Source organism: Osmia lignaria, chromosome 12 (genome assembly GCF_051020975.1).
Source record: "Osmia lignaria lignaria isolate PbOS001 chromosome 12, iyOsmLign1, whole genome shotgun sequence".
NCBI classification, from domain to species: Eukaryota; Metazoa; Arthropoda; class Insecta; order Hymenoptera; family Megachilidae; genus Osmia; species Osmia lignaria.
Genome location: NC_135043.1, coordinates 1 through 26,600, shown reverse-complemented (window position 1 = coordinate 26,600; position 26,600 = coordinate 1).

The following is a 26,600-nucleotide window of genomic DNA, read 5'->3' as shown; positions in this document are numbered from 1 at the left end:
AATGTCATTGTTACTATATCTACATGATATAATGGAATGTACATATAATAACAATGTCATTGTTACTATATATACATGAGATATAATGTACTATACATTTAATGAAGATGTCATTGTTACTATATCCACATGAGATATAATGTAATATATATTTAAAACAATGTCATTGTTACTAAATCTACATGATATAATGGAATATACACTTGATAACAATTTCATTGTTTCGATATCTACTCGATATAATGCAATATAGGTTTAATAACATTGTCATTGTCACTATATCGACATGAGACATAATGTAATATATATTTAATAACAATGTCATTGTTACTATATCTACATGATATAATGGAATGTACATATAATAACAATGTTATTGTTACTATATATGCATGAGATATGATGTACTATACATTTAATGAAGATGTCATTGTTACTATATCCACATGAGATATAATGTAATATATATTTAAAACAATGTCATTGTTACTAAATCTACATGATAGAATGGAATATACATGTAATAACACTGTCATCGTTACTATATATACATGAGATATAATGTAATATACATTTAATAGCAGTACAGTTGTTACTATATCTACATCAGAGATGTAATATATATTTAATACCAATGTCATTATTAGTATATCTCCATGGGATATAATATAATATACATTTAATAACAATGTCATTGTCACTATACATACATGAGATATACTGTAATGTACATATAATAACAATGTCATTGTTGCTATATACACATGAGATATAATGTAACATACGTTTAATAACAATGTCATTGTTACTATATCTACATGAGATATAATGCAATATACACTTAATATAGAAGTCACTATTACTATATCTACATGAGATATAATGTAATATACACATGATGACAATGTCATTGTTTCGATATCTACTCGATATAATGCAATATAGGTTTAATAACATTGTCATTGTTACTATATCTACGTGAGATATAATGTAATATATATTTAATAACAATGTCATTGTTACTATATCTACATGATATAATGGAATGTACATATAATAACAATGTCATTGTTACTAAATCTACATGATATAATGGAATATACATGTAACAACACTGTCATTGTTACTATATATACATGAGATATAATGTAATATACATTTAATAGCAACACACTTGTTACTATATCTACTCGATATAATGTTATATACCCTTAATAACAATGTCATTGTTACTATATATACATGAGATGTAATGTAAAATACATTTAATAGCAATACACTTGTTACTATATCTACATGAGATATAATGTAATATACACTTTATAGCAATGTCATTGTTACGATATCTACTCCATATAATGCAATATAGGTTTAATAACAATGTCATTGTTTCTATATCTGCGTGATATAATGGAATATACATGTAATAACACTGTCATTGTTACGATATATACATGAGATATAATGTACTATACATTTAATGAAAGTGTCATTGTTACTATATCCACATGAGATATAATGTAATATATATTTAATAACAATGTCATTGTTACTATGTCTACATGATATAATGGAATGTACATATAATAACAATGTCATTGTTACTATATATACATGAGATATAATGTACTATACATTTAATGAAGATGTCATTGTTGATATATCCACATGAGACATAATGTAATATATATTTAATAACAATGTCATTGTTACTATATCTACATGATATGATGGAATGTACATATAATAACAATGTCATTGTTACTATATATACATGAGATATAATGTACTATACATTTAATGAAGATGTCATTGTTACTATATCCACATGAGATATAATGTAATATGTATTTAAAACAGTGTCATTGTTACTATATCTACATGCGATATAATGCAATATACACTTAATATAGAAGTCATTATTACTATATCTACATGAGATATAATGTAATGTACACTTGATAACAATGTCATTGTTTCGATATCTACTCGATATAATGCAATATAGGTTTAATAACATTGTCATTGTCACTATATCTACATGAGGCATAATGTAATATATATTTAATAACAATGTCATTGTTACTATATCTACATGATATAATGGAATGTACATATAATAACAATGTCATTGTTACTATATATACATGAGATATAATGTACTATACATTTAATGAAGATGTCATTGTTACTATATCCACATGAGATATAATGTAATATATATTTAAAACAATGTCATTGTTACTAAATCTACATGATATAATGGAATATACACTTGATAACAATGTCATTGTTTCGATATCTACTCGATATAATGCAATATAGGTTTAATAACATTGTCATTGTCACTATATCTACATGAGACATAATGTAATATATATTTAATAACAATGTCATTGTTACTATATCTACATGATATAATGGAATGTACATATAATAACAATGTTATTGTTACTATATATGCATGAGATATGATGTACTATACATTTAATGAAGATGTCATTGTTACTATATCCACATGAGATATAATGTAATATATATTTAAAACAATGTCATTGTTACTAAATCTACACGATATAATGGAATATACATGTAATAACACTGTCATCGCTACTATATATACATGAGATATAATGTAATATACATTTAATAGCAGTACAGTTGTTACTATATCTACATCACAGATGTATTATATATTTAATATCAATGTCATTATTAGTATATCTCCATGGGATATAATATAATATACATTTAATAACAATGTCATTGTAACTATACATACATGAGATACACTGTAATGTACATATAATAACAATGCCATTGTTGCTATATATACATGAGATATAATGTAACATACGTTTAATAACAATGTCATTGTTACTATATCTACATGAGATATAATGTAATATATATTTAAAACAATGTCATTGTTACTAAATCTACATGATATAATGGAATATACATGTAATAACACTGTCATCGTTACTATATATACATGAGATATAATGTAATATACATTTAATAGCAGTACAGTTGTTACTATATCTACATCAGAGATGTAATATATATTTAATACCAATGTCATTATTAGTATATCTCCATGGGATATAATATAATATACATTTAATAACAATGTCATTGTCACTATACATACATGAGATATACTGTAATGTACATATAATAACAATGTCATTGTTGCTATATACACATGAGATATAATGTAACATACGTTTAATAACAATGTCATTGTTACTATATCTACATGAGATATAATGCAATATACACTTAATATAGAAGTCACTATTACTATATCTACATGAGATATAATGTAATATACACATGATGACAATGTCATTGTTTCGATATCTACTCGATATAATGCAATATAGGTTTAATAACATTGTCATTGTTACTATATCTACGTGAGATATAATGTAATATATATTTAATAACAATGTCATTGTTACTATATCTACATGATATAATGGAATGTACATATAATAACAATGTCATTGTTACTAAATCTACATGATATAATGGAATATACATGTAACAACACTGTCATTGTTACTATATATACATGAGATATAATGTAATATACATTTAATAGCAACACACTTGTTACTATATCTACTCGATATAATGTTATATACCCTTAATAACAATGTCATTGTTACTATATATACATGAGATGTAATGTAAAATACATTTAATAGCAATACACTTGTTACTATATCTACATGAGATATAATGTAATATACACTTTATAGCAATGTCATTGTTACGATATCTACTCCATATAATGCAATATAGGTTTAATAACAATGTCATTGTTTCTATATCTGCGTGATATAATGGAATATACATGTAATAACACTGTCATTGTTACGATATATACATGAGATATAATGTACTATACATTTAATGAAAGTGTCATTGTTACTATATCCACATGAGATATAATGTAATATATATTTAATAACAATGTCATTGTTACTATGTCTACATGATATAATGGAATGTACATATAATAACAATGTCATTGTTACTATATATACATGAGATATAATGTACTATACATTTAATGAAGATGTCATTGTTGCTATATCCACATGAGACATAATGTAATATATATTTAATAACAATGTCATTGTTACTATATCTACATGATATAATGGAATGTACATATAATAACAATGTCATTGTTACTATATATACATGAGATATAATGTACTATACATTTAATGAAGGTGTCATTGTTACTATATCCACATGAGATATAATGTAATATATATTTAAAACAATGTCATTGTTACTAAATCTACATGATATAATGGAATATACATGTAATAACACTGTCATTGCAGAACGACACAAACCGGAGCAAAATCGTGCAAGGGAGTGCGTTTTCAGCGAGAAATGTGTTAAATCGGGTTGTAATTGTTGAACCGTCGCTGATATCGTCAAACTCTCGACGGAAATGTACCACTTGGGTCCGGCATAGTGCAGTACGACACAAATCGGAGCATAATCGTGCAAGGGAGTGCGTTTTCAGCGAGAAATGTGTCAAATCGGGCTGTAATTGTTAAACCGTCAGTGATATCGTCAAAGTCTCGACGGAAATGTGCTACTTGGGTCCAATATAGTGCAGAGCTACACAAACCGGAGCAAAATCGTTCAAGGAAGTGCGTTTACAGCGAGAAATGGGGCATATCGGGCTGTAATTGTTAAACCGTCACTGATATCGTCAAACTCTCGACGGAAATGTGCTATTTGGGTCCGACATAGTTCAGAACGAAACAAACCGGAGCAAAATCGTGCAAGGGAGTGCGTTTTCAGCGAGAAATGCGCCAAATCGGGCTGTAATTGTTAAACCGTCACTGATATCGGCTAAGTCTCGACGGAAATGTGCTATTCGGGTACGATATAGCGCAGACCAACACAAACCGCAGCAAAATCGTACAAGGGAGTGCGTTTTCAGTGAGAAATGGGTCAAATCGGGCTGTAATTGTTGAGCCGTCGCTGGTATCGTCAAAGTCTCGACGGAAATGTGCTACTTGGGTCCGATATAGTGCAGGACAACACAAACCGGAGCAAAATCTTGCAAGGGAGTGCGTTTTCAGCGAGAAATGCGTCAAATCGGGCTGTAATTGTTAAACCGTCACTGATATCGTCAAACTCTCGACGGAAATGTGCTATTTGGGTACGATATAGTACAGAACGCCACAAAACGGAGCAAAATCGTGCAAGGGAGTGCGTTTTCAGCGAGAAATGGGTCAGATCGGGCTGTAATTGTTGAACGGTCGCTGATATCGTCAAAGTCTCGACGGAAATGTGCTAATTGGATACGATAGAGTGCAGACCGGTACAAACCGGAGCAAAATCGTGCAAGGGAGTGCGTTTTCAGCGAGAAATGGGACAAATCGGTCTGAGATTGTTGAACCGTCGCTGAGATCGTCAAACTCTCGACGGAAATGTGCTATTTGTGTCCGATATACTGCAGAACGACACAAACCGGCGCAAAATCGTGCAAGGGAGTGCGTTTACAGCGAGAAATGGGTCAAATCGGGCTGTTATTGTTGAACCGTCGCTGAGATCGTCAAACTCTCGACGGAAATATGCTACCTGGGTACGATATAGTGCAGAACGACACAAACCGGGGCAAAATCGTGCAAGTGAGTGCGTTTTCAGTGAAAAATGGGACAAATCGGGCTGTAATTGTTGAACCGTCACTGATATCGTCAAAGTCTCGACGGAAATGTGCTACTTGTGTCCGATATAGTGCAGAACGACCCAAACCGGAGCCAAATCGAGCAAGGGAGTGCGCTTCCAGCGAGAAATGGGACAAATCGGGCTGTAATTGTTAAACCGTCACTGATATCGTCAAAGTCTCGACGGAAATGTGCTATTTGGGTCCGATATAGCGCAGACCAACACAAACCGCAGCAAAATCGTACAAGGGAGTGCGTTTTCGGTGAGAAATGGGTCAAATCGGGCTGTAATTGTTGAACCGTCGCTGATATCGTCAAACTCTCGACGGAAATGTGCTATTTGGGTACGATATAGTGCAGAACTTCACAATCCGGAGCAAAATCGTGCAAGGGAGTGCGTTTTCAGCCAGAAATGTGTTAAATCGGGCTGTAATTGTTAAACCGTCACTGATATCGTCAAACTCTCGACGGAAATGTGCTATTTGGGTACGACATAGTACAGAACGCCACGAAACGGAGCAAAATCGTGCAAGGGAGTGCATTTTCAGCGAGAAATGGGTCAGATCAGGCTGTAATTGTTAAACCGACACTGATATCGTCAAACTCTCGACGGAAATGTCCTATTTGGGCCCGATATAGTGCCGAACGAGACAAACCGAGCACAATCGTGCAAGGAAGTGCGTTTACAGCGAGAAATGGTTCAAATCGGGGTGTAATTGTTAAACCGTCACTGATATCATCAAACTCTCGACGGAAATGTGGTATTTGCGTCCGATATAGGTGAGATCGACACAAACCGGCGCAAAATCGTACAAGGGAGTGCGTTTTAAGCGGAAATGTGTCAAATCGGGCTGTAATTGTTCAACCGTCACTGATATCGTCATTTCTCGACGGAAATGTGCTATTTGGGTACGATATAGTGCAGAACGACAGAAACCGGGGCATAATCGTGCGAGGGATTGCGTTTTCAGCGAGAAATGGGTCAAATCGGGCTGTAATTGTTAAACCGTCACTGATATCGTCAAACTCTAGACGGAAATGTGCTATTTCGGTCCGAGTTAGTGCAGAAGAACACAAACCGGAGCAAAATCATTCAAGGAAGTGCGTTTACAGCGAGAAATGTGTTAAATCGGGCTGAAATTGTTAAACCGTCACTGATATCGTCAAACTCTCGACGGAAATGTGCTATTTGGGTCCGAAATAGTGCAGAACGCCATAAACCGGAGCAAAATCGTGCAAGGGAGAGCGTTTTCAGCGAGATATGTGTCAAATCGGGCTGTAATTGTTGAACCGTCGCTGATATCGTCAATCTCTCCACGGAAATGTGCTATTTGGGTACGATATAGTGCAGAACAACACAAACCGGTGCAAAATCGTGCAAGGGATTGCGTTTTCAGCGAGAAATGGGTCAAATCGAGCTGTAATTGTTGAACCGTCGCTGATATCGTCAAACTGTCGACGGAAATGTGCTACTGGGGTCCGAAATAGTGCAAAACGACACAAAGTGGAGCAAAATCGTACAAGGGAGTGCGTTTTCAGCGAGAAATGGGCCAAATCGGGCTGCAATTGTTGAACCGTCGCTCATATCGTCAAAGTCTCGACGGAAATGTGCTATTTGGGTCCGATACTGTGCAGAACAACACAAACCGGAGCAAGGTCGTTCAAGGAGGTGCGTTTACAGCGAGAAATGGGACAAATCGGGGTGTAATTGTTGAACCGTCGCTGATATCGTCACACTCTCGACGGAAATGTGCTATTTGGGTCCGAAATAGTGCAGAACGCCATAAACCGGAGCAAAATCGTGCAAGGGAGTGCGTTCTCAGCGAGAAATGGGACAAATCGGGCTGTAATTGTTGAACCGTCGCTGATATGGTCAAAATCTCGACGGAGATGTGCTATTTGGGTGCGATATAGTGCAGAACAACACAATCCGGCGCAAAATCGTGAATGGGAGCGCGTTTTCAGAGAGAAATGTGTTCAATCGGGCTGTAATTGTTAAACCGTCACTGATATCGTCAAAGTCTCGACGGAAATGTGCTATTTGGGTCCGATATAGGTCAGAACGACACAAACCGGAGCAAAATCGTGCAAGGGAGTGCGTTTTCAGCGAGAAATGGGTCAAATCGGGCTGTAATTGTTGAACCGTCGCTGCTATCGTCACACTCTCGACGGAAATGTGCTCTTTGGGTACGATATCGTGCAGAACTTCACAATCCGGAGCAAAATCGTGAAAGGGAGTGCGTTTTCAGCGAGAAATGTGTTAAATCGGGCTGTAATTATTAAACCGTCACTGATATCGTCAAAGTCTCGACGGAAATGTGCTATTTGCGTCCGATATAGGTCAGAACGAAACAAACCGGAGCAAAATGGTGCAAGGGAGTGCGCTTTCAGCGAGAAATGCCTCAAATCGGGCTGTAATTGTTGAACCGTCGCTGATATCGTCAACCTCTCGACGGAAATGTGCTATGTGGTTTGACCCATTTCTTGCTGTAAACGCACTTCCTTGCACGATTTTGCTCCGGTTTGTTTCGTTTTGCACTATTTCGGACCCAAGTAGCACATTTCCGTCGAGAGTTTGACGATATCAGCGACCGTTTAACAATCACAGCACGATTTGACCCATTTCTCGCTGAAAACGCACTCCCTTGCACGATTTTGCTCCGGTTTGTGTCGTTCTGCACTATATCGGACACAAATAGCACATTTCCGTCGAGAGTTTGACGATTTCAGCGACGGTTCAATAATTACAGCCCGATTTGACTCATTTCTCGCTGAAAACGCACTCCCTTGCACGATTTTGCTTCGGTTTGTGTCGTTCTGCACTATATCGGACCCAAGTAGCACATTTCCGTCGAGAGTTTGACGATATCAGCGACCGTTTAACAATCACAGCACGATTTGACGCATTTCTCGCTGAAAACGCACTCCCTTGCACGATTTTGCTCCGGTTTGTATCGTTCTGACATATATCGTGCACAAGTAGCACATTTCCGTCGAGATTGTGACAATATCAGTGACGGTTTAACAATTACAGCCCGATTTGTCCCATTTCTTGCTGAAAACGCACTCCCTTGCACGATTTTGCTCCGGTTTGTGTCGTTCTGCACTATATCTGACACAAATAGCACATTTCCGTCGAGAGTTTGACGATATCAGCGACGGTTCAACAATTACAGCACGATTTGACCCATTTCTCGCTGAAAACGCACTCCGTTGTAAGATTTTGGTCCGGTTTGTGCCGTTTTGCACTATTTCGAACCCAAGTAGCACATTTCCGTCGAGAGTTTGACGATATCAGCGACCGTTTAACAATTACAGCCCGATTTGACACATTTCTCACTAAAAACGCCCTCCCTTGTACGATTTTGCTCTGGTTTGTGTCGTTTTGCACTATTTCGGACCCAAATAGCTCATTTCCTTCGAGAGTTTGACGATATCAGTGACGGTTTAACAATTACAGCCCGATTTGGCGCATTTCTCGCTGAAAACCCACTCCCTCGTACGATTTTGCTCCGGTTTGTGTCGTTCTGACCTGTATCGGACCCAAATTGCACATTTCCGTCGACAGTTTGAGGATATCAGCGACGGTTCAACAATTACAGCCCGATGTCATCCATTTCTCGCTGTAAACGCACTTCCTTGAACGATTTTGCTCCGGTTTGTGTTGTTCTGCACTGTATCGGACCAAAATAGCACATTTCCGTTGAGAGTTTGACGATTTCAGCGACGGTTCAACAATTACAGCGCGATTTGACTCATTTCTCGCTGAAAACGCACTCCCTTGCACGATTTTGCTCCGGTTTGTGTCGTTCTGCACAATATCGGACCCAAATAGGGCATTTCCGTCGAGAGTATGACGATATCAGGGTCGGTTTAACAATTACAGCCCGATTTGACCCATTTCTCGCTGTAAACGCACTTCCTTGCACGATTTTGCTTCGGTTTGTCTCGTTCTGCACAATATCGGACCCAAATAGGACATTCCCGTCGAGAGTTTGACGATATCAGCCACGGTTCAACAATTACAGCCCGATTTGAATCATTCCTCGCCGAAAACGCACTCCCTTGCACGATTTAGCTCCGGTGTGGGACGTTTTGCACTACTTCGGACCCAAATAGCACATTTCCGTCGAGAGTTTGACGATATCAGTGACGGTTTAACAATTACAGCCCGAGTTGACCCATTTCTCGCTGAAACCGCACTCCCTTACCCGATTTTGCTCCGGTTTGTGTCGTTCTGACCTATATCGGACCCAAATAGCACATTTCCGTCGAGACTTTGACGATATCAGTGACGGTTCAACAATTACAGCCTGATTTGAACCATTTCTCGCTGAAAACGCCCTCCCATGCACGATTTTCCTCCAGTTTTTGTTGTTCTTTACTATATCGGACCCAAATAGCACATTTCCGTCGAGACTTTGACGATATCAGCGACGGTTCAACAATTACAGCCCGATTAGACGCATTTCTCACTGAAAACGCACTAGCTTGCACGATTTAGCTCCGGTTTGTGTTGTTCTGCACTATATCGGACACAAATAGCACATTTCCGTCGGGACATTGACGATATCAGTGACTGTTTAACAATCACAGCCCGATTTGACCCATTTCTCGCTGAAAACGCACTCCCTTGCACGATTTTGCTTCGGTTTGTGTCCTTCTGCACTATATCGTAACCAAATAGCACATTTCCGTCGAGAGTTTGACGATATCAGCGGCGGTTCAACAATTATAGCACGAGTTGACCCATTTCTCGCTGAAAACGCACTCCCTTGCACGATTTTGCTCCGGTTTGTGTCGCTCTGACCTATATCGGACCCAAATAGCACATTTCCGTCGACAGTTTGAGGATATCAGCGACGGTTCAACAATTACAGCTCGATTTGACCCATTTCTCGCTGTAAACGCACTCCCTTGCACGATTTTGCTCCGGTTTGTGTCGTTCTGACCTATATCGGACCCAAATAGCACATTTCCGTTGAGACTTTGACGATATCAGTGACGGTTTAACAATTACAGCCCGATTTGGCGCATTTCTCTCTGAAGACGCACTCCCTTGTACGATTTTGCTCCGGTTTGTGTCGTTCTGCACTATATCGGACGCAAATAGCACATTTCCGTCGAGAGTTTGACGATATCAGAGACGGTTCAACAATTACAGCCCGATTTGAACCATTTCTCGCTGTAAACGCACTTCCTTGCACGATTTTGCTCCGGTTTGTATCGTTTTGCACTATTTCGGACCCAAGAAGCTCATTTCCTTCGAGAGTTTGACGATATCAGTGGCGGTTTAACAATTACAGCCCGATCTCACGCATTTGTCGCTGAAAACCCACTCCCTTGTACTATTTTGCTCCGGTTTGTGTTGTTCTGCACTATATCGCACCCAACTAGCACATCTCCGTCGAGACTTTGACGATATCGGTGACGGTTTAACAATTACAGCCCGATTTGACCCATTTCTCGCTGAAAACGCACTCCCTTGCACGATTGGGCTCCGGTTTGTGTCGTTCTGCACTATATCGGACCCAAATAGCACATTCCCGTCGAGACAATGACGATATCAGTGTCGGTTTAACAATTACAGCCCGATTTGACCCACTTCTCGCTGTAAACGCACTTCGTTGCAAGATTTCGCTTCGGTTTGTATCGTTCTGCACTATATCGGACCCAAATAGCACATTTCCGTCGAGAGTTTGACGATATCAGTGACGGTTTAACAATTACAGCCCGATTTGACAAATTTCTCGCTGAAAACGCACTCTCTTGCACGATTTTGCTCCGGTTTGTGTTGTTCTGCACTATATCGGACCCAAATAGCATTTTTCCGTCGGGAGGTTGACGATATCAGTGACGGTTGAACAATTACAGCCCGATTTGACCCATTTCTCGCTGAAAACGCTCTCCCTTGCACGATTTTGCTCCGGTTTGTGTGGTTCTGCATTATATCGCACCCAAATAGCACGTCTCCGTCGAGACTTTGACGATATCGTTGACGGTTTAACAATTACAGCCCGATTTGACCCATTTCTCGCTGAAAACGCACTCCCTTGCCCGATTTTGTTCCGGTTTGTATCGGTCTGCACTGTATCGTACCCAAATAGCACATTTCCGTCGAGAGTTTGATGATATCAGCCACGGTTCAACAATTACAGCCCGATTTGACGCATTCCTCGCTGAAAACGCACTCCTTTGCACGGTTTTGCTTCGGTTTGTGTCGTTCTGCATTATATCGGACCCAAATAGCACATTTCCGTCTGGAGTTTGACGATATCAGCCACGATTCAACAATTACAGCCCGATTTGACCCATTTCTCGCTGAAAACGCACTCGCTTGCACGATTTTGCTCCGGTTTGTGTCGTTCTGCACTATATCGGACCCAAATAGCACACCGCCGTCGAGACTTTGACGATATCGTTGACGGTTTAACAATTACAGCCCGATTTGTACCATTTCTCGCTGAAAACGGACTCCCTTGCACGATTTTGTTCCGGTTTGTATCGGTCTGCACTGTATCGTACCCAAATAGCACATTTCCGTCGAGAGTTTGACGATATCAGTGACGATTTAACAATTTCAGCCCGATTTGTTTCATTTGACGCTGTAAACGCACTTCCTTGAAGGATTTTGCCCCGGTTTCTGCTGTTCTGCACTGTATCGGACCCAAATAGCTCATTTCCGTCGAGACGTTGACGATATCAGTGACGATTTAAGGATTACAGCCCCATTTCACGCATTTCTCGCTGAAAACGCACTCCCTTCCACGATTTTGTTCCGCTTTGTGGCGTTCTGCACTATTTCGGACCCAAATAGCACATTTCCGTCGAGAAATGACGATATCAGTGTCGGTTTAGCAATTACAGCCCGATTTGACCCACTTCTCGCTGTAAACGCACTTCCTTGCAAGATTTCGCTTCAGTTTGTATCGTTCTGCACTATATCGGACCCAAATAGCACATTTCCGTCGAGAGTTTGACGATATCAGTGTCGGTTTAACAATTACAGCCCGATTTGACACATTTCTCGCTGAAAACGCACTCCCTTGCACGATTTTGCTCCGGTTTGTGTTGTTCTGCACTATATCGGACCCAAATAGCAGTGTTCCGTCGAGAGTTTGACGATATCAGTGTCGGTTTAACAATTACAGCCCGATTTGACCCATTCCTCGCTGAAAACGCACTCCCTTGCGCGATTTTGCTTCGGTTTGTGTCTTTCTGCACTATATCGCACGCAAGTAGCCCATCTCCGTCTAGACTTTGACCATATCAGCGACGCTTCAATAATTACAGCCCGATTTGACACATTTCTCGCTGAAAGCGCAATCCCTTGCACGATTTTGCTCCGGTTTGTGTTCTTCTGTACTACATCCGACCCAAAAAGCACATTTTCGTCGAGACTTTGACGATATCAGTGACGGTTTAACAATTACAGCCCGTTTTAACACATTTCTCGCTGAAAACGCACTCCCTTGCACGATTTTGCTCGGATTGTGAAGTTCTGCACTATATCGTACCCAAATAGCACATTTCCGTCGAGAAATGACGATATCAGTGACGATTTAACAATTACAGCCCGATTTGACACATTTCTCGCTAAAAACGCACTCCCTTGTACGATTTTGCTCCGGATTGTGTCGTTTTGCACTATTTCGGACCCAAATAGCTCATTTCCTTCGAGAGTTTGACGACATCAGTGACGGTTTAACAATTACAGCCCGATTTAACACATTTCTCGCTGAAAACGCACTCCCTTACACGATTTTGCTCCGGTTTGTGGCGTTATGCACTATATCGTAACCAAATAGCACATTTCCGTCGAGAGTTTGACGATATCAGGGACGGTTCCACAATCACAGCCCGATTTGGCACATTTCTCGCTGAAAACGCACTCCCTTGCACGATTTTGCTTCGGTTTGTGTCGTTCTGCACTATATCGTACCCAAATAGCTCATTTGCTTCGAGAGTTTGACGATATCAGTGACGATTTAACAATTTCAGCCCGATTTGTTTCATTTGACGCTGTAGACGCACTTCCTTGAAGGATTTTGCCCCGGTTTCTGCTGTTCTGCACTGTATCGGACCCAAATAGCTCATTTCCGTCGAGACGTTGACGATATCAGTGACGATTTAAGGATTACAGCCCCATTTCACGCATTTCTCGCTGAAAACGCACTCCCTTCCACGATTTTGCTCCGCTTTGTGGCGTTCTGCACTATTTCGGACCCAAATAGCACATTTCCGTCGAGAAATGACGATATCAGTGTCGGTTTAACAATTACAGCCCGATTTGACACATTTCTCGCTGAAAACGCACTCCCATGCACGATATTGCTCCGGTTTGTGCTGTTCTGCACTATATCGGACCCAAATAGCAGTTTTCCGTCGAGAGGTTGACGATATCAGTGACGGTTGAACAATTACAGCCCGATTTGACACATTTCTCGCTGAAAACGCACTCCCTTGCACGATTTTGCTCCGGTTTGTGTTGTTCTGCACTATATCGGACCCAAATAGCAGTTTTCCGTCGAGAGTTTGACGATATCAGTGTCGGTTTAACAATTACAGCCCGATTTGACCCATTCCTCGCTGAAAACGCACTCCCTTGCGCGATTTTGCTTCGGTTTGTGTCTTTCTGCACTATATCGCACGCAAGTAGCCCATCTCCGTCTAGACTTTGACCATATCAGCGACGCTTCAATAATTACAGCCCGATTTGACACATTTCTCGCTGAAAGCGCAATCCCTCGCACGATTTTGCTCCGGTTTGTGTTGTTCTGTACTACATCGGACCCAAATAGCACATTTTCGTCGAGACTTTGACGATATCAGCGACGTTTCAACAATTAGAGCCAGATTTGGCCCATTTCTCGCTGAAAGCGCACTCCCTTGCACGAGTTTGCTCCGGTTTGTGTTGTTCAGCCTTATATCGGACCCAAATAGCACATTTCCGTCGAGAGTTTGACGATATCAGCGACGGTTCAGCAATTACAGCCCGATTTGTCCCATTTCTTCCTGTAAACGCACATCCTTGAGCGATTTTGCTCCGGTTTGTTTTTTTCTGCACTATATCGCACCCAAATAGCACATCTCCGTCGAGACTTTGACGATATCAGCGACGGTTCTACAATTACAGCCCGATTTGAACCATTCCTCGCTGAAAACGCACTCCCTTGCACGATTTTGCTCCGGTTTGTGTCGTTCTGCACTATATCGGACACAAATAGCACATTTCCGTCGACACTATGACGATCTCAGCGACGGTTCAACAATCGCAGCCCGATTTGACCCATTTCTTGCTGAAAACGCACTCCCATGCACGATTTTGCTCCGGTTTGTGTCGTTCTGCACTATTTCGGACTCAAATAGCTCATTTCCTTCGAGAGTTTGGCGATATCAGTGACGGTTTAACAATTACAGCCCGATTTGGCGCATTTCTCGCTGAAAACGCATTCCCTTGTACGATTTTGCTCCGGCTTGTGTCGTTCTGACCTGTATCGGACCCAAATAGCACATTTCCGTCGACAGTTTGACGATATCAGTGACGGTTCAACATTTACACTCGGATTTGACACATTTCTCGCTGAAAACGCACTCCCTTGCACGATTTTGCTCCGGTTTGTGGCGTTTTGCACTATTTCGGACCCAAATAGCACATTTCCGTCGAGAGTTTGACGATATCAGTGACGGTTTAACAATTACAGCCCGATTTGAGACATTTCTCGCTGAAAACGCACTCCCTTGCACGATTTTGCTCCGGTTTTTATCGTTCTGCACTATATCGTACCCAAATAGCACATTTCCGTCGAGAGTTTGACGATACCAGTGACGGTTTAATAACTACAGACCGATTTGACCCACTTCTCGCTGAAAACGCACGCCCTTGCACGATTTTGCTCCAGTTTGGGTCGTTCTGCACTATATCGGACCCATATAGCACATCTCCGTCGGGAGTTTGACGATCTCAGCGACGGTTCAACAATCACAGCCCGATTTGTCCCATTTCTCGCTGTAAACGCACTCCCTTGCCCGAATTTGCTCCGGTTTGGGTCGTTCTGCACTATATCGGACACAAATAGCACATTTCCGTCGAGAGTTTGACGATATCAGCGACGGTTCAACAATTACAGCCCGATTTGACCCATTTCTCGCTGAAAACGGACTCCGTTGCCCGAATTTGCTCCGGTTTGGGTCGTTTTGCACTACTTCGGACCCAAACAGCACATTTCCGTCGAGAGTTTGATGATATCAGCCACCGTTCAACAATTACAGCACGAGTTGACCCATTCCTCGCTGAAAACGCACTCCCTTGCACGAATTAGCTTCGGTTGGTCTCGTTCTGCACTGTATCGGACCCAAATAGGATATTTCCGTCGAGAGTTTGACGATATCCGTGTAGGTTTAACAATTACAGCCCGATTTGACCCATGTCTCGCTGCAAACGCACTTCCTTGAACGATTTTGCTCCGGTTTGTGTTGTTCTGCACTATATCGGACCCAAATAGCACATTTCCGTCGACACTTTGACGATATCAGTGACGGTTTAACAATTACAGCCCGATTTGACACATTTCTCGCTGAAAACGCACTCCCTTGCATGCTTTTGTTCCGGTTTGTATCGGTCTGCACTGTATCGGACCCAAACAGGACATTTCCGTCGAGAGTTTGACGATATCAGTGTCGGTTTAACAACTACAGCCTGATTTGACCCATTTCTAGCTGAAAACGCACTCCCTTGCATGCTTTTGTTCCGGTTTCTATCGGCCTGCACTGTATCGTACCCAAATAGCACATTTCCGTCGAGAGTTTGTGGATATTAGTGTCGGTTTAACAATTACAGCCTGATTTGACACATTTCTCGCTGAAAACGCACTCCCTTGCACGCTTTTGTTCCGGTTTGTATCGGTCTGCACTGTATCGTACCCAAATAGCACATTTCCGTCGAGAGTTTGACGATATCAGTGACGGTTTAAAAATCACAGCCCGATTTATCACATTTCTCGCTGTAAACGCTCTTCCTTGAACGATTTTGCTTCGGTTTGTCTCGTTCTGCACTATATCGGACCCCATTTAGGACATTTCTGTCGAGAGCTTGACGATATCAGTGTCGGTTTAACAATTACAGCCTGATTTGAACCATTTCTCGCTGTAAACGCACTCCCTTGCATGCTTTTGTTCCGGTTTGTATCGGTCTGCACTGTATCGGACCCAACCAGGACATTTCCGTCGAGAGTTTGACGATATCAGTGTCGGTTTAACAATTACAGCCCGATTTGACCCATTTCTCGCTGAAAACGCGCTCCCTTGCACGATTTTGCTCCGGTTTGTGTTGTTCTGCACTATATCGGACCCAAATAGCACATTTCCGTCGAGACTTTGACGATATCTGTGACGGTTTAACAATTACAGCCCGATTTGACCCCATTTCTCGCTGAAAACGCACTGCCTTGCACGATTTCGCTACGGATTGTGTCGTTCTGCACTATATCGTACCCAAATAGCAGATTTCCGTCGAGAGTTTGACAATATCGGTGACGGTTTAACAGTTACAGCCTGATTTGACCCATTTCTCGCTGAAAACGCACTTCCTTGCACGATTTAGCTTTGGTTTGTCTCGTTCTGCACTGTATCGGGCACAAATAGGACATTTCCGACGAGAGTTTGTCGATATCAGTGTCGGGTTAACAATTACAGCCCGATTTGACACATTTCCCGCGGAACTCACACTCCCTTGCACGATTTTGCTCCGGTTTGTGTCGTTCTGCACTATATCGTACTCAAATAGCACATTTCCGTCGAGAGTTTGACGATATCAGCGACGGTTCAACAGTTTCAGCGCGATTTGTCGCATTTCTCGGTGAAAACGCACTCCCTTGCACGATTTTGCTCCGGTTTGTGGCGTTCTGCACTATTTCGGACCCAAATAGCACATTCCCGTCGAGAAATGAGGCTATCAGTGACGGTTCAACAATCACAGCCCGATTTGACACATTTCTCGCTGAAAACGCACTCCCTTGCACGATTTTGCTCCGGTTTGTGTTGTTCTGCACTATATCGCAACCAAATAGCACATTTCCGTCGAGACTTTGACGATATCAGTGTCGGTTTAACAATTACAGCCCGATTTGCCCCATTTCTCGCTGAAAGCGCACTCCCTTGCACGATTTTGCTCCTGCTTGCGTCGTTTTACAGTATTTCGGACCCAAATAGCACACTTGCGTCCAGAGTTTGACAATATCAGTGACCGTTTAACAATTACAGCCTGATTAGGCACATTTCTCGCTAAAAACGCACTCCCTTGCACGATTTTGCTCCGGTTTGTGTCGTTCTGCACTATATTGGACCCAAATAGCACATTTCCGTCGAGACTTTGACGATATCAGTGACGGTTTAACAATTACAGCGTGATTTGACACATTTCTCGCTGAAAACGCACTCCCATGCACGATTTTGTTCCGGTTTGTATCGGTCTGCACTGTATCGTACCCAAATAGCACATTTCCGTCGACAGTTTGACGATATCAGTGACGGTTTAACAATTACAGCCCGATTTGACACATTTCTCGCTAAAAACGCACTCCCTTGTACGATGTTGCTCCGGTTTGTGTCGCTTTGCACTATTTCGGACCCAGATAGCTCATTTCCTTCGAGAGTTTGACGATATCAGTGGCGGTTTAACAATTACAGCCCGATTTCACGCACTTCTCGCTGAAAACGCACCCCCTTGTACGATTTTGCTCCAGTTTGTGTCGTTCTGACCTATATCAGACCCAAATAGCACATTTCCGTCGACAGTTTGGCGATATCAGTGACGGTTCAACATTTACAGCCCGATTTGACCCACTTCTCGCGGAAATCGCACTCCCTAGCACGATTTTGCTCCGGTTTGTGTCGTTCTGCATTATATCGTACCCAGATAGCACATTTCCGTCGGGAGTTTGACGATATCAGTGACGGTTTAACAATTACAGCGCGATTTGGCCCATTTCTCGCTGAAAACGCACTCCCTTGCACGATTATCTTCCAGTTTGAATCGGTCTGCACTGTATCGTACCCAAATAGCACATTTCCGTCGAGAAATGACGATATCAGCGACCGTTTAACAATTCCAGCCCGATTTGACCCATTTCTCGCTGAAAACGCACTCCCTTGCACGATTTTGCTCCGGTTTGTGTCGTTCTGCACTATATCGGACCCAAATAGCACATTTCCGTCGAGAGTTTGACGATATCAGCGACGGTTCAACAATTACAGCCTGATTTGACCCATTTCTCGCTGAAAACGCACTCCCTTGCACGATTTTGTTACGGTTTGTATCGGTCTGCACCGTATCGTACCCAAATAGCACATTTCCGTCGAGAGTTTGACGATATCAGTGACGGTTAACAATTACAGCCCGATATGACCTATTTCTCGCTGTAAACGCACTTCCTTGCACGATTTTGCTTCGGTTTGTCTCGTTCTGCACTATATCGGACCCAAATAGGACATTTCCGTCGAGAGTTTGACGACATCAGCGACGGTTCAACAATTACAGCCCGATTTGACCCATTTCTCGCTGAAAACTCACGCTCTGACACGAATTTGCTCCGGTTTGTGTCGTTCTGCACTATATCATACCCAAATAGCACATTTCCGTCGAGACTTTGACGATATCAGTGACGGTTCAACAATTACAGCCCGATTTGACCCATTCCTTGCTGAAAACGCACTCCCTTGCACGATTTTGCTCCGGTTTGTGTCGTTTTGCACTATTTCGGACACAAATAGCTCATTTCCTTCGAGAGTTTGACGGTATCAGTGACGGTTTAACAATTACAGCCCGATTTGACCCATTTCCCGCTGAAAACGTACTACCGTGCACGATACTGCTTCGGTTTGTGTCGTTCTGCACTATATCGGACCCAAATAGCACATTTCCGTCTCGAGTTTGACGATATCAGCCACGGTTCAACAATTACAGCCCGATTTGACGCATTTCTCGCTGTAAACGCACTTCCTTGACGATTTTGCTCCGGTTTGTGTTGTCCTGCACTATATCGGACCCAAATAGCACATTTCCGTCGAGAGTTTGACGAGATCGGCGATGGTTCAACAATCACAGCCCGATTTGACCCATTTCTCGCTGTAAACGCACTTCCTTGCACGATTTAGCTTCGGTTTGTCTCGTCCTGCACTATATCGGACCCAAATAGGACATTTCCGTCGAGAGTTTGACGATATCAGTGACGGTTTAACAATTACAGCCCGATTTGACCCATTGCTCGCTGAAAACGCAGTCCCTTGCACGATTTTGCTCCGGTTTGGGTCGTTTTGCACTACTTCGGACCCAAATAGCACATTTCCGTCGGGAGTTTGACGATCTCAGCTTCGGTTCAACAATCACAGCCCGATTTGGCGCATTTCTCGCTGAAAACTCACTCCCTTGTACGATTTTGGTCCGGTTTGTGTCGTTCTGCACTATATCGTACCCAAATAGCACATTTCCGTCGAGATTGTGACAATATCAGTGACGGTTTAACAATTCCAGCCCGATTTGACCCATTTCTCGAGGTAAGCGCACTTCCTTGAACGATTTTGCTCCGGTTTGTGTCGTTCTGCACTATTTTGGACCCAAATAGCACATTTCCGTCGAGAGTTTGAAGATATCAGCGACGGTTCAACAATTACAGCCCGATTTGCCCCATTTCTCACTGAAAACGCACTCCCTTGCACGATTTTGCTTCGGTTTGTGTCGTTCTGCACCATATCGTACCCAAATAGCACATTTCCGTCGAGAATTTGAAGATATCAGCGACGGTTCAACAATTACAGCCCGATTTGACGCATTTCTCGCTGTAAACGTACTTCCTTGAACGATTTTGCTCTGGTTTGTGTCGTTCTGCACTATATCGTATCCAAATAGCACATTTCCGTCGAGAGTTTGACGATATCAGCGACGGGTCAACAATTACAGCCGGATTTGACACATTTCTCGCTGAAAATGCACTCCCTTGCACGATGTTGCTCCGGTTTGTATTGTCCTGCACTATATCGGACCCAAATAGCACATTTCCGTCGAGAGTTTGACGATATCAGCGATGGTTCAACAATCACAGCCCGATTTGATCCATTTCTCGCTGAAAGCGCATTCCCTTGCACGATTTTGCTCCGGTTTGTGTTGTATTGTACTATATCGGACCCAAATAGCACATTTTCGTCGAGACTTTGACGATATCAGCGACGGTTCATCAATTACAGCCCGATTTGACCCATTTCTGGCTGAAAGCGCACTCCCTTCCACGATTTTGCTCCGGTTTGGGTCGTTCTCCACTATATCGGACCCATATAGCACATCTCCGTCGGGAGTTTGACGATCTCAGCGACGGTTCAACAATCACAGCCCGATTTGCCCCATTTCTCGCAGAAAACGCACTCCCTTGCACGATTTTGCTCCGGTTTGTATTGTTCTGCACTATATCGGACCCAAATAGCTCATTTCCTTCGAGAGTTTGACGATATCAGTGGCGGTTTAAGAATTACAGCCCGATTTCTCGCATTTATCGCTGAAAACGCACTCCCTTGCACGATTTTGCTTCGGTTTGTGTCGTTCTGCACTGTATCGTACCCAAATAGCACATTTCCGTCGAGAGTTTGAAGATATCAGCGACGGTTCAACAATTACAGCCCGATTTGACACATTTCTCGCTGAAAACGCACTCGCTTGCACGATTTTGCTCCGGTTTGTGGCGTTCTGCACTATTTCGTACCCAAATAGGACATTTCCTTCGAGAGTTTGACGATATCAGTGGCGGTTTAACAATTACAGCCCGATTTCACGCATTTATCGCTGAACACGCACTCCCTAGTACGATTTTGCTCCGGTTTGAGTCGCTCTGACCTATATCGGACCCAAATAGGACATTTCCGTCGATAGTTTGACGATATCAGTGTCCTTTTAACAATTACAGCCTGATCTGACCCATTTCTCGCTGAAAACGCACTCCCTTGCACGATTTTGTTCCGGTTTGTATCGGTCTGCACTGTATCGTACCCAAATAGCACATTTCCGTCGCGAGTTTGACGATATCAGTGTCGGTTTAACAGTTACAGCCCGATTTGGCACATTTAACAATTACAGCCCGATTTGGCGCATTTCTCGCTGAAAACGGACTCCCTTGTACGATTTTGCTCCGGTTTGTGTCGTTGTGACCTATATCGGACCCAAATAGCTCATTTCCTTCGAGAGTTTGACGATATCAGTGACGGTTCAACAAGTACACCCCGATTTGTCCCATTTCTCGCTGAAAACGCTCTCCCTTGTACGACTTTGCTCCGGTTTGTGTCGTTTTCCACTATTTCGGACACAAATAGCTCATTTCCTTCGAGAGTTTGACGATATCAGTGACGGTTTAACAATTACAGCACGAATTGACACATTTCTCGCTGTAAACGCACTTCCTTGCACGATTTTGCTCCGGTTTGTGTCGTTCTGCACTATATCGTACCCAAATAGCACATTTCCGTCGAGAAATGACGATATCAGTGACGGTTTAACAATTACACTCCGATTTGTCCCATTTCTCGCTGAAAACGCTCTCCCTTGTACGATTTTGCTCCGGTTTGTATCGTTTTCCACTATTTCGGACACAAATAGCTCATTTCCTTCGAAAGTTTGACGATATAATTGACGATTTAACAATTACAGCACGATTTGACCCATTTCTCGCTGAAAACGCACTCCCTTGCACGATTTTGCTCCGGTTTGTGTCGGTCTGCACTGTATCGTACCCAAATAGCACATTTCCGTCGAGAGTTTGACGATATCAGTGACGGTTTAACAATTACAGCCCGATCTGAAACATTTCTCGCTAAAAACGCATTCCCTTGTACGATTTTGCTCCGGTTAGTGTCGTTTTGCACTATTTCGGACCCAAGTAGCTCATTTCCTTCGAGAGTTTGACGATATCAGTGTCGGTTTAACAATTACAGCCCGATTTGACCCATTTCTCGCTGAAATCGCACTCCCTTGCACGATTTTGCTCCAGTTTGTGTCGCGCTGCACTATATCGGACCCCAATAGCACACTTCCGCCGAGAGTTTGACGATATCAGTGACGGTTTAAGAATTACAGCCCGATTTCACGCATTTCTCGCTGAAAACGCACTCCCTTGCACGATTTTAGTCCGGTTTGTGTCGTTCTGACCTGTAATTGTTGAACCGTCGCTGATATGGTCAAACTTTCGACGGAAATGTGCTATTTGTGTCCGATATAGTGCAGAACGACACAAACCGGAGCGAAGTCGTGCAAGGTAGTGCGTTTTCAGCGAGAAATGCGTCAAATCGGGCTGTAATTGTTAAACCGTCACTGATATCGTCACAGTCTCGACGGAAATGTGCTATTTGGGTCCGATATAGTGCAGGACGACACAAACCGGAGCAAAATCGTGCAAGGGAGTTCGTTTTCAGCGTGAAATGCGTCAAATCGGGCTGTAATTGTTAAACCGTCACTGATATCGTCAAACTCTCGACGCAAATGTGCTATTTGGGTCCGATATAGGTCAGAACGACACAAACCGGAGCAAAATTGTGCAAGGAAGTGCGTTTACAGCGAGAAATCGGTAAAATCGGGCTGTAATTGTTAAACCGCCACTGATATCGTCAAACTCGGGACGGAAATGATCTTTTGTGTCCGATATAGCGCAGAACGAGACAAACCGAAGCTAAATCGTGCAATGAAGTGCGTTTACAGCGTGAAATGGTTCAAATCGGGCTGTAATTGTTGAACCGTCACTGATATCGTCAAACTCGCGACGGAAATGTCCTATTTGTGTCCGATATAGCGCAGAACCAGACAAACCGTAGCTAAATCGTGCAACGAAGTGCGTTTACAGCGTGAAATGGTTCAAATCGGGCTCTAATTGTTGAACCGTCGCTGATATCGTCAAACTCTCGACGGAAATGTGCTATTTGTGTCCGATATAGTGCAGAACGACACAAACCGGAGCGAAGTCGTACAAGGGAGAGCGTTTTCAGCGAGAAATGTGTCAAATCGGGTTGTAATTGTTAAACCGTCACTGATATCGCCAAACTCTCGACGGAAATGTGCTATTTGCGTCCGATATAGTGCAGAACGACACAGACCGAAGTAAAATCGAGCAAGGAATTGCGTTTACAGCGAGAAATGGGTCAAATCGGGCTGTAATTGTTAAACCGACACTGATATCGTCAAACTCGCGACGGAAATGTCCTATTTGGGTCCGATATAGGTCAGAACGACACAAACTGCAGCAAAATCGTACAAGGGAGTGCGTTTTCAGCGAGAAATGCGTGAAATCGGGCTGTAATTCTTAAACCGTCGCTGATATCGTCAAACTGTCGACGGAAATGTGCTATTTGGGTACGATATAGTGCAGAACGACACAAACCGAAGCAAAATCGTGCAGGGTAGTGCGCTTTCAGCGAGGAACGGTTCAAATCGGGCTGTAACTGTTGAACCGTGGATGATATCGTCATACTCTCGACGGAAATGTGCTATTTGGGTCCGAAGTAGTGCAAAACGACCCAAACCGGAGCAAAATCGTGCAAGGGAGTGCGTCTTTAGCGAGAAATAGGTCAAATCGGACTGTAATTGTTAAACCGTCACTGATATCGTCAAACTCTCGACGGAAATGTGCTATATGGGTACGATATAGTGCAGAACGACACAAACCGAAGCAAAATCGTGCAAGGGAGTGCGTTTTCGACGAGGAATGGTTCAAATCGGGCTGTAATTGTTGAACCGTCGCTGACATCGTCATAGTCTCGACGGAGATGTGCTATTTGGGTGCGATATAGTGCAGAACGACACAAACCGGAGCAAAATCGTACAAGGGAGTGCGTTTACAGCGAGAAATGTGTTAAATCGGGCTGTAATTGTTAAACCGTCGCTGATATCGTCAAACTCTCGACGGAAATGTGCTATTTGGGTCCGATATAGGTCAGAACGACACAAACCAGAGCAAAATCGTGCAAGGAAGTGCGTTTACAGCGAGAAATGGGTCAAATCGGGCTGTAATTGTTAAACCGACACTGACATCGTCATACTCGCAACGGAAAGGTCCTATCTGGGTCCGATATAGCGCAGAACGAGACAAACCGAAGCTAAATCGTGCAAGGAAGTGCGTTTTACAGCCTGAAATGGTTCAAATCGGGCCCTAATTGTTGAACCGTCGCCGATATCCTCGAACTCTCGACGGAAATGTGCTATTTGGGTCCGATATAGTGCAGAACGACACAAACCGGAGCAAAATCGTACAAGGGAGAGCGTTTTCAGCGAGAAATGTGTCAAATCGGGCTGTAATTGTTAAACCGTCACTGATATCGTCAAACTCTCGACGGAAATGGGCTAATTGGATACGATATAGTGCAGAAAGACACAAACCGGAGGAAAATCGTACAAGGGAGTGCGTTTTCAGCGAGAAATGTGTCAAATCGGGCTGTAATTGTTAAACGGTCGCTGATATCGTCAAACTCTCGACGGAAATGAGCTATTTGGGTACGATATAGTGCAGAACAACACAAACCGGAGCAAAATCGTTCAAGGAAGTGGGTTTGCAGCGAGAAATGGGACAAATCGGGGGGTAATTGTTGAACGGTCGCTGATATCGTCAAGCTCTCGACGGGAATGTGCTACTTGGATCCGAAATAGTGCAGAACGCCACAAACCGGAGCAAAATCGTGCAAGGGAGTGCGTTCTCCGCGAGAAATGGGTCAAATCGGGCTGTAATTGTTAAACCGACACTGATATCGTCAAACTCGCAACGGAAGTGTCCTATCTGGGTCCGATATAGCGCAGAACGAGACAAACCGAAGCTAAATCGTGCAAGGAAGTGCGTTTACAGCATGGAATCGTTCAAATCGGGCTCTAATTGTTGAACCGTGGCTGATATCGTCAAACTATCGACGGAAATGAGCTATTTGGGTCGGAAATAGTGCAAAACGACAGAAACCGGAGCAAAATCGTACAAGGGAGTGCGCTTTCAGCGAGAAATGCGTCAAATCTGGCTGGAATTGTTAAACCGTCACTGATGTCGTCAAACTCTCGACGGAAATGTGCTATTTGGGTCCGATATAGGTCAGAACGACACAAACCAGAGCAAAATCGTGCAAGGAAGTGCGTTTACAGCGAGAAATGGGTCAAATCGGGCTATAATTGTTAAACCGACACTGATATCGTCATACTCGCAACGGAAAGGTAGTATCTGGGTCCGATATAGCGCAGAACGAGACAAACCGAAGCTAAATCGTGCAAGGAAGTGCGTTTACAGCCTGAAATGGTTCAAATCGGGCCCTAATTGTTGAACCGTCGCTGATATCCTCGAACTCTCGACGGAAATGTGCTATTTGGGTCCGATATAGTGCAGAACGACACAAACCGGAGCAAAATCGTACAAGGGAGAGCGTTTTCAGCGAGAAATGTGTCAAATCGGGCTGTAATTGGTAAACCGTCGCTGATATCGTCAAACTCTCGACGGAAATGTGCTATTTGGATACGATACAGTGCAGACCGATACAAACCGGAACAAAATCGTGCATGGGAGTACGTTTTCAGCGAGAAATGGGTCAAATCGGGCTGTAATTGTCCAACCGTCACTGATATCGTCAACCTCCCGACGGAAATGTGCTATTTGGGTCTGATATAGGTCAGAACGACACAAACCGGTGCAAAATCGTACAAGGGAGTGCGTTTTCAGCGAGAAATGTGTCAAATCGGGCTGTAATTGTTAACCCGTCACTGATATCGTCAAACTCTCGACGGAAATGTGCTGTTTGCGTCCGATATAGGTCAGAACGACACAAACCGGAGCAAAATCGTACAAGGGAGTGCGTTTTCAGCGAGAAATGCGCCAAATCGGGCTGTAATTGTTA